The sequence below is a fragment of the Halichoerus grypus genome, chromosome 2 (assembly GCF_964656455.1).
Source record: "Halichoerus grypus chromosome 2, mHalGry1.hap1.1, whole genome shotgun sequence".
In the NCBI taxonomy this organism is placed as follows: domain Eukaryota; kingdom Metazoa; phylum Chordata; class Mammalia; order Carnivora; family Phocidae; genus Halichoerus; species Halichoerus grypus.
Window position 1 is genome coordinate 122368728 of NC_135713.1, and position 21637 is coordinate 122390364.

Consider the following 21637-nt stretch of genomic DNA (forward strand, 5'->3'; position numbering starts at 1 on the left):
CAAAATATATAAAGAACTCGTACCATTCAATAGAAAAACAACAGTCCAATGAAATAATGGACAGAGAATCTGAGTAGACATTTTTCCAAAGAAGACATCCAGATGGCCAACACACACATGAAAAGATGCTCACCATCACTCACCATCAGGGAAATGGAAATCAAAACCACAACGAGGTACCACCCCACACCTGACAGAATGGCTATTGTCAAAAAGGTAAGAAATAACAAGTGTTGGTGAGGATGTGGAGAAATGGAATTTCTCCCATGTTCTGCTGGTGGGACCGTACACTGGTGCAGCCACTATGGAAAACAGTATGGAGGTTCCTCAGAATATTAAAAATAGAACTACCATATCATCCAGCAATTCTACCTCTGGATAGTTATCTGAAGAAAATAAAAACACGGGTGCCTGAGTGGCTCAGTTGGTTAAGCGACTGCCTTCAGCTCAGGTCACGATCCTGGAGTCCTAGGATCGAGTCCCACATCGGGCTCCCTGCTCAGTGGGGAGTCTGCTTCTCACTCTGACCCTCTCCCCTCTCATGTTCTCTCTCACCCTCTCTCTCTCAAATAAATAAATAAAAATCTTTAAAGAAAAGAAAAACACTAGTATAAGAAGATATATGTAGCCCTGTGTTCAGGGTGGCATTATTTACAATAGCCATAATATGGAAACAACCTAAGTATTCACCAATGGATAAATGGATAAAAAGGATATAGTATACACACACCACACACACACACACACACACACCACACCCAGGAATATCACTCAGCCCTAAAAAGGAATGAAACCTTGCCATTTGTAGCAACATGGATCGACCTACAGTGCATTACGCTAAGTGAAACAAGTCAGAGACACACAAATACCATATGATTTCACTTATATAGAGAATCTAAAAAACTAAAAACAAAAAGCAAGATCATAGATACAGAGAACGGATTGGTGGTTGCCAGAAGTGAGGGTGGAGGTGGGTCAAATAGGTGAATGTGGTCAAAAGGCACAAACTTCCAGTTACAAAATAAACATGTCATGGGGATAGAATGTACAACATGGTGACTATAGTTAATAATAACGTACTGTCCATTTGAAAGTTGCTAAGAGATGAATCTTAAAAGTTCTCATCACACACACACACCAATTTGTGTGGTGATCATTTCACAATACAGACAAATAGTGAATAATTATGTTGTCCACCTGAAACTAATATAGTGTTGTATGCCAACTGTATCTTATTTAAAAATAAATAAATAAATAGGGATTTCATGATCTAAGGAATAATAATAATAAACAAATTAGACATTAGTCGTAAATACCAAGAAACAAGTAAACAAGAGATTTTAAAAATTGAGAATGTGGAAGCATATATCAGACCATATGTATTTGAGGCTTCTATTGGGAAACATTTTAGTTAGACTGAGACTTTCTCGGGGAATACGCAGGGGAGAATCGATCACATCAAAGAATAAAAACTGGAAAATGATTCAACAGGAATGGTTTTAGAAATGCAATCATTTGATCTACAGAGGGGAAAACTAATGTATACTATCCTAAGAGCCCCCATGATTTTCTTCTTTTATATAATTTGTTTTAATCAAAGTAATAAATGTACTTAGTTTTAAAAGACAAAAAAAAAAATTGTCTCAAGAAGCCCGTTAAAAGGGGACTCTACTACCTGGTAGGTAGAAGACATTTACCAACACCAGGTACAGACAGTTATGCAGAGAGTCGCCCACACACTCACCAGCAGGCCGCTTCCAGGTTCTGCGGGTTCAGAAACCAGAATGAGGGTTCCCAGGACCGAAGGTTGGGAGGGAAGCAGCAAAGATGGCAGAGGTCTAGCAGACAGGGCTCTGTCCGGCAAGACGTTCCTGGGGCAGAAATGAAACGGGAAAAACTTTAGTCTAGAGCCTAGGAAAAGAAGCCTCTGGGAAATTACAGAGGACCCTTGAACAATGTGGGAGGTCAGGGGTGCCAACCCCATGCAGTCGAAAATCCCCATGTAACTTCTGACTCGCCCCCCAAGCTTAACTACTGATAGCCTACTGTTGACTGGAAACCTTACTGAGAACATAAACAATTGATCAGCACGTATTTCCTATGTTATATGTATTATGTACTGTGTTCTTGTGATAAAGAGGTCGAGAAAAGAAAATGTTATTAAGAAAATCATGAGGGGCCCCTGGGTGGCTCAGTCAGTTAAGCGTCTGCCTTTGGCTCAGGTCATGATCCCAGGGTCCTGGGATCGAGCCCCGCATCAGGCTCCCTGCTCGGTGGGAAGCCTGCTTCTCCCTCTCCCGCTCCCCCTGCTTGTGTTCCCTCTCTTGCTGTGTCTCTCTCTGTCAAATAAATAAATAAAATCTTTAAAAAAAATAACATGAGAGAAAACACACTTATTGTAAAAAATCTGCATCTAAGTGGACCCAAGCAGTTCAAACCCATGTTGTTCAAGGGTGAACTGTATGTTCTTCTCATTTATCAAGGCAGGGCCTTGACCCATTTGCAACATCAGTGCTTACGCACCTAGCCACCTGCCTGGGAGAGCTGCAGAGGATGGAAGTAGTAGGAGGGGATGAGGCTTGACAAAAGTCTACTTCCTGTCCTTTCCTAAGATGGACCCAAGGCGATATTCTCAAAGGGATGATGCCAGCCTATTTTTTGAAATTGCAGTATGGTGTTCCTAAAATGCTATCTTTTATTCAAGCCAGAGATGCCTGGGGCCAGAGAGGGAACTTCTTTGTGTCTTTTCAGCTTGGTCTTGTGATTTCTGGCAGTATCATGGGCCTGGGCAAGCTGCCTTTTGGGACAATGACCCTTCAAATGTCAACAAGCTACTCTCCTTAGGGGGATGAGAGGAAGAAAGTCAGTCTGGGCATGGCATGTGGAACGCCTTCACCAATACTGTTAAGCTTTTTGAATGCCCTTATTCACAGTGAAAATTTTCTTAGTCACCCAGGTGTGCAAAATTCAACTGTATTTTTTCATCAAATATCTGCTCTATTAGATACTGTATTCAGTCTCATCCCACTCAAGAGAGTGCTTCCTTAGCTGTATAATGGTGGAATAATAGCACCCAACTCACAGAATGAGGGATGGATGAGGCAGTGTTTCTAGAAATCTGGAACCCAGGGGTCTGGTGTCCGTGGCTTGTAATGCTATATGACCTATGACATTCTGTGTAACTTTTCTGGCTCATTTTTTCCTCAAAGGCAAAGCAGTAATAATAATTCAAGGGGGTGCCACTAAGTTTTATTTCAATTTTTAATGCTTGTGTTTATGTAGTGTTTTCAAGCTCCTCGTGTTAGGGGAATAAGAGCATTAAAATGAGAATTGCAAAGGTAATGATTCTAAAACCGCATTCAGTAACAAATGGCAACTGGGAGGGTGTAGACCATCCTCTGCGAGGCTTCCTCATTGCTCATTTGGATGCAGCCCACACCCGTTCAGCGTGTAGTAAGACCAGGCCTTTAAAAATTCATACTAAATCTCAGTTTCTGTCCATGTACAAATTCCATGTTGGCTCGGGGTAATTTCTGCGAAGTGACTGTGCCTTTCTCATAATTTATGTCCTCTTTTCACTCTGTGGGGGCTGCACGCAGATGCCCGCAGGAGTGCGAGTTTGATTAAGCCATCGTGGGCTCTACCTGTGTGGGTGGCTCTGCGCTGTTCCTGGCTGGGCTGGCGCCTCCAGACCCCACTGGGCAGAAGGGCTGAAGGTGCATAGTTCTCAGTCTGCGTCAAAAAGGGCGTGAGAGTTCAGTGAGCAACCCCAGGCACCAAACAAAGGAAAGAGTGGCACTGCATTCCTCAGCCAGAGCCAGTACTTTATATTCCTCCAGGGACACCCTGGATCTATGGCAAACCTGAGGAATTCAAAGGCTGATCCCTAAGTTCAATGTAATGGGTCTCGAGGCTGCTGGAGAATTTCCTGATCTAGGAAGCATGAGGGTGAGATGGAGGGAGAAGCGTGTGTGTGTGTGTGTGTGTGTGTGTGTGTGTGTGTACACACTGGGGAGGTAGGGATAGAAGGGCCTGCTATTGCTGAGAATCCATACTCCTTTTGGAATTTGTCCCAATTCCAGGCATATGTCCCGGACAGCTTGAGTCAACAACCCCTTCCTCGGAGAAGTGGGGTTGCTTAGTTCTTTGACTTTCAGATGTTTTGGGGGAAGGTCTCTACTGGCTTGGAGGTAAGCCTCTCTGGGTAGCTTATCCCACTATCAAGACATTGCTTTTTTATCTCTAATTCTGGTCCCAAGAAAGGGATGGTCCTCATTGGCTCACAGTTCTATTCAAGTCACCAAATGGTACTAAGCACTTACTGTAGGTCAGGCATTCTGCATTGGAAACTGATGACAGTGGTGAACAAGATGGTGGTTCTCATTTCAAGGAACTTACGAAACAATAGCTTCCCCCCGTGCTAGCCATATCCTGAGCTCTGTCCTAACCCCTTAATATCTGACTTCACTACAGCTGTATGTAGTAGATGCATTCATTTTATCCCTTTCTTACTGATGAGAAAACGGAGTCACAAAAAGATCAGTTAACTTACTTGAAAGAACGCAGTCATTTGCAGAGCCAGGATTTGAACCCAGGCAGTCTGACTCTAGAGTTGATGCTTAAACTATGACCGTTTGCTGCATTCGACCACCAAGAGGAGGTCTGTACAAGGCGAATGTAATGTGTTAAGTGCTGTGGCGTTAAGCACAGAGGTTGTGAGAACACAGGCAATCACCTGTGGGAAGGTGAGGCGACGGGACATTACTTCCCAGAGGAGGTGCATTCTAAGCTGAAATCTAAGGTAGAGCTGCTTGCTAGGCCAGCTGGATGGGCAGTGGGCTCCAGGCCAGGGAAAAGGAAGTGGAAAAGTCTCATGGTGACAGAGAGCTTGGCTTGTTTATATTTAAAGAATAGAAGGAATTTAATGTGGCTGAATCCTAGATTTCACAGCAGGAGACATTCAGGGATGAGGTTGGAGAGGTTTCTTCCTCCACTGAGCAAAGATTCATTTAGCACCTGCTGTGGGTCAGGCATGGTGCTAAGAGAACATAAACCCATGCAAATAAGATGATGCCCTCATGGAGCTTACCGTCTAAAAAATGAAATGATACTTCCTTATCTCACCTGTTAAAAAAGTTAGTTAAACTTGGAAAGAAGGCAAAAGGTGAGTAACATGTTCTTTCCATGTCAACTGGGCATTGTGTAGCAGATTCACACAAAGATGATTTAAGTGTCTAGAGTACTGCGCCTGTCTTTGACTTTGCTATTTACCAGTAGTTATGAAATCACTCTCATGAAGCTAAATGCACCATGTAGTTATCCATCAGGTAGAAAAGGGAACTCAAAGGTTACAGTTCTACTGGCCTATAGCACGTTAACAACTTTTATCTGTCTCAGTATGTTCATTTTCTATTGTTGCCATAGAAAATGACTACCAACTCAGTAGCTTAGGACAACACAAATTTATTATTTTACAGCTCTGAAGGTCTGAAGTTCAAAGCAGTCTCACCAGCCAAAAATCAAGTTGGACGTAGACCGCCTTCCCTCTGGAGGCTCAAGGGGAGAATCCTTTGCCTGCTCATTCCAGCTAATGGAGGAATTCAGTCCCTTTCAGGTGGAGAACAGAGGTCCCTGTGCTCTTGCTAACTGTAAATTGAGGGCCATTCTCAGCTTGCAGAGGCCTCTGTTTCTTGGCACATGGCCCTCTCCCTCCATCTTCAAAGTCAGCATGAGCAGGTCCTTCTCACATCACATCATTCTGACCTCCATTTCCACCTTCCACTTCCGCTTTTTAAGACTTGTAATTAAATTGTGCCTGTCCAGATAATCTGGGATTATCTCACCATCTCAAGATCCTTAACCTAAATCACATCTTCAAAATGTCTTTTGCCAGGTAAAATACATGAATATAGGCTCCGAGGATCAGAGTGTTGACATCTTTGGGGAACTATGTTTAGCCTACAACATTATAATGACTACCATTATTTCAGAAGGCCTTTTTTTTTTTGGTAAACTATGTGACTCCTGTTCCTCAAAAGGTAATTTTATCTTCACCAATCTTACTGGTTCCCTTATTGATGAGTCAGTAAATCTTTAACATGTTTATTCTATATTTGTATGTTTTTAACTTTTGGAAAATTGTAGTAATTATACTTGTTCTGGAGGCTTCACTGGGACTGCCGGGTGGACTCAACCATGATGCACAGGGAGTGGACCTCATGGGCTGGTCAGCCGAACATGCTATTTTGGCTCCTGGGATGGATTGCAAATGATAATAAAACTTTATCTTCCCTGACTCTCTCTCTTTGATCTAAGTCTATGTTTTTCTTTTAATTTCTGGTCCTTGACCAATTTTAGTTCTGGTTCTGATCTGTGCATGGTCAGTATGTTATTTGCCATTGGTGACTACAATGACAGGAGCCCCATTTTTACGGGCTGATCATTTGGTGATTTTTACTGGAATGATGGCATCTATTCTCTGTTGGGTGAGAAACCAGTGTGTTAGTTTCTTCTGTTTGTCTGTTTGGCCATTTGTGACCTCAAATCAATTAAGAAAATATTTTGTTCTTTCTGGAATGAAGAACAGCCCTTTGAGGTCTGGACCAGTGAATTTTTGTATTTCTGTCTATTCATGACCAGTGATGGCATTTCTAGAAATGAAGCTGCAAGCTCTCCGAAGGTTTGTGTGTAATTAAGAAAAGCCTTCACTTTTCTTTGAGTGTGAAATACGTTCCTTTTTCTGAAGGGTATTAATTAGATTACAATGTCTCATAAATGAAATTAATTGCTTTGTAAAGATTTTAAGCACTTATATAAATTACATACATTCCCAGAATCACCCCCAAAATAAAGAAACTGAACTTCTAATACTGTAAATGGGCTGGCTTACGGAAATCGTTTCTTATAGAAAGTACTAGCTAAGAGGCATTTTTCTAAGAATCAAAATTCAAGTAATCAAGGTGAATCCTTAAGCAAATCATATTGATTTAATCATTTTGGCTTAAAAATAATTATATATATTTTCTCTGGTTTTATCAGTAATGAGGTATAATACAAGAATCTTTAAAAGCAAGGTTTTGGTATGTTTTTCATGAAGAAACTAATCTGAATTTCCTAAACTTTTTATAATAACTTACTGATTAGATAAGCTAATATTACTCCTACATAATATTGAGGGTTGTGAAAATGTAAAAATTCTAACTCCATTGAATGGTAATTCTAAAAAACCTTTTATATCAACAGCAACTATGATTGTAATGTGTCAGTGTGAACGTAATTTCCAACACCCTTAGTTAACTTTAAAATCATAGACTAATATTAAATCGAGTAAATTAATGAATAACTTTTGGATCCCTAGGTAATTTCTAAATAAAATAGAATACAGAAATCTTGGTTACTTAGGAGAGTCTTAATATATATCTAATTTGGTTCTTATTTTCATGGTATAGAGTTATATTTTGGGGTCCCATTAATAGATGTGTTCCTTTTGCCACTTTGAGAAGATTTAAGACGGATGTGGGTAGCCTAGGAGATCATATTACATGTTTTCTTGTGAGCTTTCTGGTCTGTGTAAGTGCTTGTGTATGATAGCTGGCTCTCAATTACCTACCTAGCTCTCATTTCTCTAAGATAAAATTTAGCTGCTTTAGTTAAAAGCTTTAATCAACGTAAATGATTAAGACTATACGCTAGGAGTACTGACAAAGAGCTAGTACTTGCAAGGAAACAGGATGTGTCTCTTAAGGGAAAGAAGGGGTAGGTTTGACTTGAAAGTGTCTGGGTGTTCCTGAATGTGGACAAGAATAATGAAAGACAAAACTTGAATACAGGAAGTGGTAGAAGGCTTATATGAATTAGATTTTATTCACCTTGACTTTAGAATACCTACAAATAATAAGTCTGAAATAATCAAAGGAGGGTGCTAAAATTTTGGAAAAGTTTGCTCAGGGCTGATGGGCTTAGGAACTGCAGAATCCTTCCTGCTAGATCTGATATTAATTTAAAACTAGAATTTGATTTCTGTTAAAATGATAAATTGATCTTAGAGCATGTAGCCTGCTTTAACAAGGGAGAATACAAGGTTATTCACTACCTTCTGTGTTCTCTGTCTGGATAACAAGGCTTCTAGTTTCCCCTAGAATAATTTTCTGTGCTGTGTGCTTACTTTATTATTCCCTGGATTCTTAAGGAGCTAAGAATAAATTATAAATTATATCAAATATATATATATATTATATATATATTTACATGAAAACATCTTTGTGAGGTCCCAAAGTTCCCATGGGAACTCACAAAAATTTATTCTACAGTCTTATTTAAAAAAGGATGCTAGAGATAATAAGGATTGTTTTGCAGGTTTCTTAATTAGCTCAACACAGCTGTAAAAGCTAAACAACAACAAATGATCTGTCAAATCAAAGTATAGTTTTGTATAGGTAAAATGTAATGAATGTTTCACCAAGTGTCCATGTTACAGAAGGGAATGGGAGGTGTCAGAGATTTGCTAGGACTCTCATTGTCCATAATATGTTTCTGCCCAAGAGGGAACATTAATTGAACTCTCAGGGAAACAGTTATGTGTTATAGCGCACAGAGAATTAACCCCCCTCTATTCTGATATTATTATTTGCTGCACAAAATGAACCATGGACACATAGTCTCTAGACAATCGTCAGACTGGATCAGGGAACTGGTCAGAACTTTCAGAATTCTTTTTAGTTCAGAAGTAGGCAATTTTACGAAAGGAGCTGCTGACCCAAGATCCAGGGGAATAAATTCAGTTTCATAGGACTAAACTAACTGATGAGAGAAAAATAGACTTAAAGTTAAATTTTAGTTATTTACTTTGGAATCCTGTTATTTTTTAATATTCTATTCTGATATGTATAAAAGAATATCTTTTTCCTTCCTTTTTAATCTATCCCACTTTAGTACACTATGCTTTAGCAAACTGAAATAGGACACTTTTAATGATACCTGATTCTTACCAACACCTCTGAACTCAGAAACTGATACGTTTATTGAGTTTTTTTACTTTGCACAGCAATATAGTTATTTGCATAGTTTCAGTGAGGATTTGGTCTCCTTTTTACCAAGATATAATTTGACAAATCAGCTGTGCACCCAAGTCCATATCTGGAGCGTCATGTTGAAAATTAACTGCACTTAATCAAGTATGACAAGCTCCCCTTTACAAAGGGGCATCAATGTTTACAAAGCCGTCCCGGGAAGCCCAGCCTGGGATGTGTCCTGTGGCTCTCAGCCTCCCAGCCTCACAGAGGGATGGGAGTCACTTCTGGGCATGCTGGTGATCTTAAAATTTACACGATCCTGAAGAGAAATTCAGCAAAATCTATTAGTACTGCATGTGAGATCTGGTTGAATTTCTTGGACCTTGGTTTCTAGTCTTAGAAGACAAAAATAATCAAGACTTTTAAAAAGCTCAATCTGAGATTCCTTAAGAAAATTTCCAGACAGAACTTAATTCTCTGGCTTTAGTATGGCTTCAGTATCTCTGGCTCAAGGAGGATTATATGGTTAAGAAACACCTCTTACTTGACCTTTGTCAACAATCAAGCTAAAACATAACGAGGCCAGCCTTTTTGGTGGTCAAGAGTAGTCTCTGGATATTATTTCTGATCAAACCAGGGGGACGGTTGGGAAAAACCTTTTAAAGCTCAGAAAAAAGGCAGAGAGGGCATCATGTCTCTTCAATGTTACACTGGAGAATTGTTTCCCAGGCTTGAGGATTATTTAATTATTCTGGGAAACAGACCTGTATTGGGCTCTGCTATTAAGGCATTAGACCCAGTGAAGTTACATGGACCATGTAGATTTCGCTACTGTAAAAAAGATCACCCTACACATTAGGCTTCCCTGCTCTGTAGGATATTCCAGTTTTATGTCTAGCTCAGCAAATTTATTTCCGAATGCCTTTTCTTATAGATGAGATCATCCCTGTTCTTCAAAATGCTCTTTGAACTACCTTTATCATTGTGCTGATTCCCTCATTTAATTAATAATCTTTGACACATATTCATTCTATAGTAGAGTCATGCTTTTAAATGTTTGAAAATTATGACTGTACACACATGACCTCATAGGATGGAGAATGGGGTGGAAATAGCCTCTCTTCCCCCCCCCCCCCCCAGATCCGGGAAGTGTCATCGCCCTGGCTTCAGACTGAATGGCACTTCCACATCCCCTTCCATTTCCCTCCTCCCTTCCCGGGAGCTGGACAGTGGTCAGTCTCTTCCAGAGCCTCTTGTTAACTGCCTCACAGAGTCCTAGGCCTGCATGACAATTTAGGTCTCACTTCTGCCAAGTAAACCACGGGTTGCTCTAAGCTGTTCCAGACACAGTGAGGAAGGGAAAGGGAAGGAGACATGTTTGCCATTTTACCCATTCCTGACAGGGCTGTATTTTATTTATTTCTTTATTCAATGATTAATTTATTTATCCACTGTTGATTTATCCAATGATTTATTCGGTATTCATTCACTCATTAAGACCTCAGAAACTGGCATTAGAAGCATAGTGGATGGTTTATTGATATAATTAAGTGAACCCTTAAAAGCTGTCATATAACTGACTATGTATCATGGAGTAATTGATAATGCAAATACCCCCCCCTTTTTTTTTTTGGTACGAAGGCCGATATTTTCTAGCTAGCTGCTATAACAAATGCCCAATTTTCTGTGGCTGAATGCATACATTTATTTCTTACTCTTGCAGAGTCTGGTCTGTGATGAAGACATTCATCCAGACACTTAGGCTAGAGATTCTCTGCCATCTTCAATGTGAGACTTCTTCCAAATTGCCCTGGACAATTGGTTTTCAGTTGGTGGCTGCTGGAGAGAGATTTGGATGAAAGGTTCCCGTGGGTCCGGCTGGAAAGGGTATCTTCCACTCATATTCCATTGGACAGAATTCAGTGACAGAGTCACACTGACCTGCAAGGGGGGCCTGGGATACAGTCTTGCTGTGTTCCTAGAAGGAGAGAGAAATGGCCTTGCAAAGTCTCTGCCACAGCTCCTAGAACCCAGAATCCCAGAGTGCATTCAGTCCACGCTGACAGTCACTTTAGAGGTCCCTAGAAGGGGACTTGAGGTCGTATCTGTTGCAAACCTCATTTCACTCAGTTGAGCTGCTGCCTCAGCAGCAATTGCTTTGTTAGAATGTACAAGGGTGAAAGTGACTTTATTTCTTATCCACAGATCCTGGGGGCAGAGAAAGTCCCGTTCCGTCTTTTCCTCTATCCTCACAGATAGGAAAGTTTCAAGGTTATTCCCAGAACTTTGTTCAGTAGGCACTGGGAAACGCTGGCCTGGGGATTGAGATGATCCAGTTCAACTTCGTGGAGGTACCTCAAGCCTACTACCTTTGGCTTCATTTGCCGTACCTGGCAGGTGATTCAGCACATGGAAAGCACCCAGAACTGCAGGGCTTCAGACAGTCTCTAATTTCCGTGTCCAGCATTCTGAGCTTCAGAGAGGTTAAGCGGTTCTCCCGAAAAACCAGACTAGTTTGTGGTAGGACATAAACAAAGCCAAGTTGCTTTGTTTCCAGCCCACACTATTCTGCCAGGCAGCATTCCATCAAGCAGTGAATGATGCATCTTTCATTTTAATGCAAAAGATAACAAAATGTCAAATCAGCAGAAATATGTGTAGACAGAGTATTTTCTGAACTGAATTTTCTGGTTAACTCTATTTCAGCCAGATAGGCTTTTTATATCAACCTGGGGGAGGGGGGTGTGCTGAATATTCTCCTGACCCATACCAGCTGGCTTTCCGGCCTTAATAAGCAGCATTTCAAAAACAGGCACACGATGTTGCCTTAATTTGTTCATGAGGACAATTATTATTCCCAAGTAGGGAAGGGAATGACAATTTCCAATAACCTAAAGCTCAATCATGGTGACCTGAATAAATCCCGAGAACCTGTTGTCAGGTACTTTCTCCCCTTAACAACCTTTAAATTTCAGAATTCAAATCACAGTACAAACTGCTTACTAAATGTACTAGACAAAGTGTCCCTGCTGCTAGGGAAGGGAACCTGGGAAGTGAGTACGCTTTCACCTTTGCCACTTTGCCACCCACACTTCGGGGGGAGGCCCCGAAAGGTCTGTCAGAACACAGCAAAAATAACAGGGTTCACTTTGTGCCTTGTTTTTGAACAAGAGTCATCAAACAAGTACCATGCTCACTTTGCTCCCCATACTCTTACTTCACGAGGACAACATAAGGAAGTTTTAGGTCACACATCCCCTCCATGACTCTATATACTGAATAATGATAAAAGCTTTCTCTTAAAGTAATCATTGCTCCTCACTATTTCACATCGCTCTATTCTTAAAATCATATTATCTTATGGCTATAAACACTTTAGGCATGCTTCCTTCGAGCCATGGAGAAACTGAGGCCTGGAAATGTGGCGCAAGTTTCCCAGGGTCCCAGATGGATCTTGTGGCAGTTCTCCTGACTCTATCTCAGTGTCTGTCTTTGCATTTGGAATAAGGATTTACACAAAGCCTTGGAATGTGTCCCCCCTCTTTCCCGGGTGCTTCAACAATAATCATTTGTGAAGCAAAAATCCCATGGCCATACAATTGAGTACTGGGATGCTCTGCTGGATTTTCCCCTTCCAAGGTGGGAAGGACGCCAAAAAAGAGAGATCAGCTGCCTTAGTGGGGCCAGGCAACTCTGCTGGGCTGTATTACTTCATTGTCCCGAAGTTCTACAGCAAAGACAAGGAAACGGCAGCCGGGGGTTACAAACTTGCCCCAGATCATGAGACTTGCACATGGAGAAACCAGACTATAAACTAGTTTGTCTGGCTACGCCTTGAAGGATGGCCCCTCCCACTCTCTCAAGACACCAGAAGGTCCTATTTATATCCCCGTTCCTGTTAGTCCTGGAGTCCAACTTCCTTACAGAGAGGGTCTCCTAAAAAGTGACTCTCTCCCACCCTGATCATCAGGCTCCCCTGAGACCGAATGCTCCCCAAGGTGCCCCAAATCCTCTTGCTGCCTAAAGAAAGACATGGGTCATTTTTCACGTGCCCAAGTAGGCAGAGGATGTTCCCCCAAACCTGACAGCAGGTGTGCATTATCAAGAGAATCTGCCTTGCAGAGACCAACTAGTAACCTGGGCATGTGTGCGAGTCTTCAAACCGGCACAAGCCATCACTTCCAGTCCTTCTCTTTCAGAAACATCTCACGAAATTTGTTTGCACACAAAGAAAAGTACCCACCATCCAGCTTTTAATTTTCAAGTTAGGCTCTTGTCATGTTGACTTCTGAGTTTTCTTTTTTAAAGGGAAATCTGAAATGGATGTTTTTTCTTTTATCCATGTTTTTATGACTACACTGATATATACCCATACATGGTCTTGTTTTGTCCTTTAGAAATTCACAAATATAGTTTTATCTTTTGCAACTTTCTTTTTGCACTGGACGTGATGTTTTCTAGATATACCCATGTTGATATACTTAACTCGGGCTCATGCATGTATCCCAGTGTATGAATATACCACAATTTATTGATCCATCCCCCTTTTGAAAGATATTTAAGTTACTCTGAATTTTTTTGCAATTATAAACTGTAATGGTTAATTTTATATGTCAAGTTGACAAGGCCATGGAGTACCCAGATATTGGATCAAGCATTATTCTGAGTGTTTTTGTGGGTGTTTGGGGATGAAAGTAACTTTTAAACCAGTAGAATGAAGACAAATGGCCTCCCTAATGCAGGTGGGCCTCGTCTGATCAGTTGAAGGCCTGAAGAAAACAACAAGGCAGACCTACTCTCCCCTAAATAAGAGAGAATTCCTCCTGCCCGATTGCCTTTGAACGGGGACATCCACTTTTTGCTGCCTTCAGACTCAAACTGAAATATCATTTCTCCCTCAATCTCAAACCTGTTAATCTTTGGGCTGGAACCACAGCACGGGGTCTCCTGGGTCTCCAGCCTGCCAGCTCACACTGCCAGGTCTTGGGTCTTGGCAGCCTCCACAGTCATGTGAGCCAATTCCTTCTAATAAACCGCTCTCCATATATACATGCATCCTACTGGTTCTGTTTCTCTAGAGAGCCCTGACTAATACACGAAGCTGGGCCTTTTTATGCATGGCTTCTGTGCACGGGGGTCTGAGTTTCTCCAGAGCAAAGACCTAAGAAAGGCCCTCCGGAACCACCTACCTCCCTGATCTCAGGATTCCCTCCTTCATCCACGCCATCATCCCTGTGAGCAAGTCGGAATCTCTGCTCCCTTGTGCAGCTTCACCCCTGCCTCTCCGTCCTTGTCCTTGCTGGCCTCTTAACAGCAACAGGGGCCCGTACAGCGTACAAGATGGCGCCCTCCCTTCTGCACCCCAAGTCTTCTCAGGTACTGCTCCAGGCCACCCAGGCACTCCCTCCATCTCTCCAGGGCTCTCTTGCCCTCCCCTCCTCCCACCGGAATTTGTGGCCTCAAGCAGCGCAGACAACCTCTTACGTGTGGGAGACTCAAACAAGCGGTAACACACCCCTGCCCTGGAGCAGCATGCCCTGGAGCAGCTCTGCGTTCAGGAGTAGTGGTGGGCAGGTAAACAGACCTGAAACAAACCCTCAAACTAAGGCAGCACCTGCAGAGAGAGAGCCACGCCCGGCGCAGGGGGAGGCGCTGCGGAGGGAGCCCAGCCGGGCCAGCTGCTGGGAAGGGGAGGACCGTCAGGGCGGCTCGGACTGAGGCAAGTGTGCGGACTGCTCCCCTGCACCAAGGAGAAGGAAAAGAAGGAAAAGACATTCTAGTGGAGAGAAGAGTTGGAACAGAGCATGGGGCTAGGAAAAAGCTGACCAAGATCAATTCAAAACAAGCAGGGTGAGGCTAGGGAGGCCGGCAAGAACCAGGTGTTGGAGGCGTGCCACCCCTGAGGAGAGGCCTCTCCCCCAAGCCCTGGGCCACGAGGACACCCGCCACCTGGGTCGTCTATCATTTATGACACAACTGCATTAGGTTGTGTGATGTGCATGTCCGCAGGGGTGAGGTTTATAAACAACAAAGATAAAGCTAAGCTAGAAACCATCTGAGGTTTTTCCTGTTTGGGTTTCCAGATTTTCCTTAACAATCACATTTCTGAGAGAACACAGCTATGAATCTGGCGTGGGTTGGCTGCCCTTGTTTTATGATGAGGAGGGGCTTGGTTGGGGTCCTGTGACCTGAAAGATAGAAGAGCTTCCATTCAACAGGCAGGGCCTGGGGCCTCACCTCACCGTCCGAGACACCGGCTTTCATATTTTAGAAACACAGTTAATGGATCCTGCTCGTTTGATCAGCGTTGTCTTGAACTAGGAAGGAAAACAAAATCCATTTTGAGAACTTGCTATTTTATTTGGTTTTCCTGGTGCATTCTCCCAGGAAGGAGGTTTCCCTATTTTAATTACATCAAGTTGGGTTTCAGCATGGCTGCCAGGAACTGAGGGCTGCCCAGTGGCAGCCTGACTTCACGCTTTGTCACTGCAATGGATTTCACGTACTGTAGGAGCTTATTTCTACCTGCTATTAAAATCACCTCCATTCTACCACGCCAAGTAACCAATACATTCTGTGGGCTCATTTGCTTCTTTTCCACGCATTCCCTCGTCTGGTTGTTTCTCACAGCAGACAAATGGGGAAGGTAACCAGAAGGTGTCAGTGAGAGCAGGCAGAGCGACACCTCTTTGCATCTGTGTTCCTGTGTGCCTTTGCTGCTGGTGGTGACCCGTTCATGGGAGTTTGCCCGGATCGTCCTGTTGGACATCCCCCCTGCCTGACCCTGCCATCAGTAGACGGGCAAAGACCTTTCTTCTTTTTCTCTTTTCTCTTTGTACCCAGAGCTCCAAGTTTAAGAGGCGATTTTCAATATGCTACTCTTGCCACTGGATGCTGGTCGGAGAAATCCCACCTGGAAGTTGAGTTTTGCTAACGGTAGTTAGTTAATAATGAACATTTTATTGAACTTTTACAGGGCATGTTGTCCTAATTATAGAGGAAAGCACAGTGGTTCTTGCTCTCTCCTTGGCTGCAGATATCCAGACGAGGGTTAAGTGAAATGTATCGAAAAGAGTGAATTTACACAAAGCTGAAAGAGCACAATAGGTCTTCAGGGCATCGTATAATTAAATCGACAATAACCACCCATTTTTGAGGGACTACCATGTGCAGGGCACAGTGTACTTTGAGACGCTGGCTCCAAGTCTAAGCTCTGTGGGGTAAGGGGCATGTTTTTCTTATTGATTGCTGCACTTCTAGGATTTGGCTCTGCTTTTGGCACAGAGAGGTGCTCAGGAAGCTTGTGGAGAACAAGAGGAAGAAAAGAGGCTGAATGTGACCCCATCTGATTCATTTTATCCTCAAAGCTACTCTTATGTGCATTTATGGTCTTCGAATTCAGTTTTACAATAGGGGCATTCTCTTTTCGTCACCTCATTTCATCTTTCCAACAAAGCAGTGGGTTCAGTGATCAGGGTCTTGTGTCTAAAACCCACATGCCAGTAGTAGGATTCGATTCTCAGTGATTCTGTTGGCAAAGACTATGCTCTTCCTGGTATACCAGCTGCCCTGGATAGAGGAGGGCTGTGCAAGGGCATCGTGGAGGAAAGGCCCACCTGGGCCTCACCCCCATGGTGCTCCTTGTAGCTGACAATGGCCCAGGGCTAGGAACTGCTATTTCAGGGAGGGAAAATGCTTGTTGTCCTAATTATACGAAGGGAGAGTTATTCCTTAACAAATACTCTAGCTGGTTCCAGCATCAGAGATGGAGGATTTCCTTTAGATGTCTGATGGTTCCCAGGTTTAGACTGCAAGCACCCACTGATGAGAGAATTCCCTCGCTGATGTTCAAGGTCAAGTACCGGCATTGTAAACTGAGGCCATTAAAATTAAGAGGATGGGTCAGATTGCCTCAGTGGGAAGCTAGACTGACTACCTCTCTTTCCTGTTGAATCACTTATCACTTAAAATGGGAGAATTGTATGGAAGTTCTTCTCTAGGAGCAAAGAGACATCATGGAGAGAAAAAAATCATAACAAACACTATGCTCATTTGGCATTCCTCTGTCATGAAGATGGTATCTTGCCTTTTTGCTGCCTATTTTGACCCTTGAAAATCCCATTTTATGGCTTTTTTTTCCCCCTCAACTTCAAAATGAGTAAAAAAAGTCAGCCAGCCCTACTGGTCTTTGGAGAGCGGGAGACTGGAGGGAGCATGCCGGAGTGTTTGGGAAGCCTGTCTCAGAGTGTCTGCTCCACGGGGGATGGTCATGCTGGTGCAGAGAGGTGCTCAGGAGATACTTGTAGAAGACAGGAGGAAGGGAAGAGGCAGCAAACGACATCCTCTTTTTACCTGCAAAGCTACCTGGACACTGGTCATGCTTGTGGTTTTCAAATTTAGTTTGATGATGCCTTGGGATGAACAACTCTTTCCAAATTCATGACAGAAAATTTAAAATGTTTGTGAAATAAAAGGCCCTTCCTAATGCATATCCCTTCAGCCTAAAGAAGAGCTGTGGTGCTCAGTGTGACCCTGCACCACCAGGTAATGAATGCGTTATTCCCTCCGCTGAGATGTAGGACCCTCCCAGGTTACCCACACAATGCTGAATGGGGCCAACACCTCAACCTACTGCAGACACTAGTTTTGGATGTTTGTGACTTTAAGACCAGAGGAGGTAGAAATTCTCAGAAGAAGAGGGAGATTGAAGATGGCTTTGGCCTGTAGCCTTCTATCCCCTAGAAGTGATTGTTTTCCTAGCTGGTGAAGGATCTGTCCTGAAAGCTGGCCCTGACTTCCCAACAAGCTCTGTTTGCCCTTGAATCTGACCCCAAATTCCAATTTTCTCACACTGCTCAGATTAGATGTCTCTTGTGGAGCTGACCTAGCCTCAGACTCCAGACCCCTCCACCCTCCCTGCCCCAGCTTGGCCTCATTTCACACTCCCACGCCTGACATTGGGTCCTACCCTGCCTCCCCTGCACCTGCTCTCCATTTCCCAGCCCTGGGCTTCTCCTGCTTCAGTGCAGGCAGCAGCTGTGACTGTCTCTAACTGAACTGCTAAGGAATGGAAGCTCCTTCCCACGTGGCCACCTCTGAGCCACTTCTTCATCATGCTCAGACTCCTGGAACGGGATGTGGGAGTACCCATCAAGCCGTGCTCTTGGCCTTACCCACAAAGGAGAACAAACCAGTCTTCCCTGCTGGGGCACAAAGCCCCATGATCCTGTCCACAAGCAGACCTAGAATTCTCCGCTTGGGAGGCAACCACATACGCACTTACTAAACAATTCAAGAATGTGTCATCTTATAAGGGCTGACCAATATTGTCAAACCTTCAAATTTTTACTTTAAAAAACTGTGTTCTAGTTCTTTTTAATTTTTTTCCTCACCATCACACTTCCTCTCCCACCACCCATCCACCACCTCCCTGCTGGGGAAGCTGAAGTGCATGTGACTCTTTATCAGAATGTGCATTCTCCAATAAGTCACAGCTTATGGGTACACAGAGGTCACTCTCCCCTAAGCAAGACAGCTTCTCTGAGCCCTCTCTCCCACAGCTCTGGATGTGTTTCCCTTTCCAAAAGCAGAGATAGGAGCACATGCACATTTCTTAAAATCATGATGGCCTCAGGGTACAGGATGGATCAGAAGAAGGCAAGGCTGGAGAAATCGAGGCTTGTGAAGAGTTAATTTAAGACTCCTGATAAGGAACATTCAGGATACCTTTTGTCCCAGAACTTTTGCAATGACTTAGTGGAGCCTAAGTAATTTTAGACAAAAGAGGACACAGAGCAGTCTGCCAATTCCCCACCATCTACTCCCCTAGCACCCAAGTCTTGAATCTTCTTATTATGTAAGAAAGATTATCTATCAACTACAGGGTGGATGGAATCAAAGAGAGAAACTGCCTGTCCACCAGGGTTGTTTATACTCTTGAGGCTTGTCACCTGCTGGAAAGTAAGTCCCTGAAATCTGACCCATCAGATTAATAACCCCCTCAGAGTGCAATCAATGGAGTCAGAGGCAAACCCTGATTTGAATTCCATCCTCTAAAGGAAGCAGAAATTATGAGTCGATTTCTGAGAGCCCAGTCACTGGTATCTTCCCCTGACTTCCTTCAAGGGCGGTAAATGGAGATTCAGGCCCAACCTGGGAATCCAAGGGGAGATGTGGTCAAGCAGAAAAAGCACATTTTCTAAAGGAGGCAAGAGGTTTGAGGCCTCACTGAGAGGAATATTATTTAACGAGAGCCTCAGAGACATCATGAGATAGTGGGACATAAAGTATGCCTGCAACAGAGGCCGACAGCATTTTCAGTTATAAATTAAGAGACACCAGAGTCAGAGGTAGTAGTGCATCTGGCACATAAGCCTCTGTGGGTTATTAACAGTGAGACAGGAGGTTTAAATTACTCTCTGTGTAACCTTTCCGAGATTTGATTTTTATGAAAACCATTAGCAAATATCAGCTGGTCAGGGAGAGGTTAAACAAAAGATAACCCAAGCAGAAGGGCATAACTCAAAGCAGAGGGAGGGAAAAACACAAATGGAAGACCAAGAGAATGCAATGCTTGCTCATCACTTGGTTAGCAGGAGTTAAGAGAAGACGAAGGAAGGAGAGGGGATACATGGCAGAGCTTCAGCAACGCAAATCCAAGTATATGACATTTTCCTTCATAGCATGAAACCCATGGGTACACAGTCCAGCTTAGAATAGCAGGAAAATCCAATGGGAAGCAGCAATCCAGTACAAAGCAAAGTTCCAAAAAATCCAGTACAACAAGGTTCACTCATCCTCTGGGCCAAAAATGGCAAACAGGCTTAATCTTTGTACTAATTTTGTGAATTAGGAGTTGCTTCTTTACATTCTGTACTCAATGTCAGAGACTAGATCTGAGACAACAATAGAGTACTGCAATGGACTAGCGGTATCTGCCCCTGGCCCAGGTTTAGAGAAAGGGCTCTACTAATGTGGAAGACAAGGGTGCTACCTGTCGCTAGTCCAGTTTACTGGCTTTCTCTGTATTTGAGTTTAGAGTCAAAGGCCAAGCTAACACTAAGGTGAGTCGTTTATCTCTGTCCTATACATTATTTCTCATGGAGATTTATATGAGAGTGATGTATTTTCGGTAGGTGGTGTTCCTGGATCCCTTGGCACTGAAAAAAATCTAATAAAACCTACTCTTGATCCCCCTAAATTTTATATGCAGATATTTTTGGAATCTGGGACCTCAAATTTTCCCTTCTAAGGCCAAGTAAAGCTTCCAGAGGTCTTATTGGTTACCTGGGAGGGGTTGGGGACCGGACCTCTGGGTAGACATCAGTGAGCAAGAATTGTTCCCGGGCTCTTGCCCTCTCTCCCATCCAAGAAAAGTGATGCTCAAGTTCCTGGTCCTATGGTCCAGGACACCATCAATTCTGGATACCACTGGGCCAGTTCAGGAGGGCCTAGGGAAATGTAACAACTTGAGTTGAGATGACTTGATTCACCTTTGCTTAACCCACAAGTGTCATGTGGGGGATGTTGACATTATCCATCTGGATCTAATGATTGCTTTTTTCCTCTAACAGCCAGAGATAGATGTTTAGGCATCTATGTGAAAAGCTTCTTGGCATAAAAGTAGATTGAGTATTGATTCTCATTTATGGCTTCAGGGGTCCCCCTTCAGGAAATGGGACAAGGAATCTACATGGCAGACCCAATAGCTTAACTGCAAAGACTGACCTTTCTCAGAATGACAACTCATGTAATATGGCCTAAGTGTGAGTACAAATAGAACAACACCCAACTGCCTTTAGGTCAGAGCTCATTTTATAGTGTTCAAAAGAACATATAAATCAAAACCTTCGTCAAGTGCTAAGTACCAGGTCAATAAGACTGGTTTTGTTGTAATGTTTGCACTTTGTCATTAGGAAAATAAAACAAAACAAAATAAAACAATGATCTTTTTCTTTTTCAAGCTAGCATTACAAAGTTGAAAGGATGGCTTAACTATTTGTGCTTGTGCACCCTCTCCTTTCCCAGATAACAAATATATCTTGAGGGCATTATATAACTCATTTGTATATTCCCCCACATCTTGTGCTTAGTAGGTATGTTTGATTGAGTTGTTAATTTGAAAAGATCAGTTGCAGTGTTGAAGAGTAGAGAGGCCCTTGCACTTCCATGTTTCCTGCTGTACTCCCAGCTCCTACAAGAAAACCTCATCAAAGCTCTTTCCAGCAATATGCATGGTGTGGTCATGGGCAAGCTTTTACCTGTCTGAGCCTCATCTTTCTTATAAGTAAAATGGGATAAACACGTCTACATTGCTTCATGTCTTTGCTCAATGTTGCTTCCTCTTCTAGGAATGTCTTGACTCTCTTATTTCAAAACCTTGCTCAGGGTCACTTTTTTTTTTTTTTTTTTGACGCTTTCCTTGACATCCTCTTCTTTCCTGGGAAAAAGTGACATCTCCTTCCTTTGGGCTCTGTTAAATCCCATAATCACTTTCATTAAAACACTCAGAGCCCTTTGTGGCACTTACCTACTTAAAAGTCTGTCTGCCTCTGCTACTCAGTGGTTTTCCACAGGGTAGGAACTCTGTCTCATTCATTCCTGAACAGCAGAAACTTGATATATAA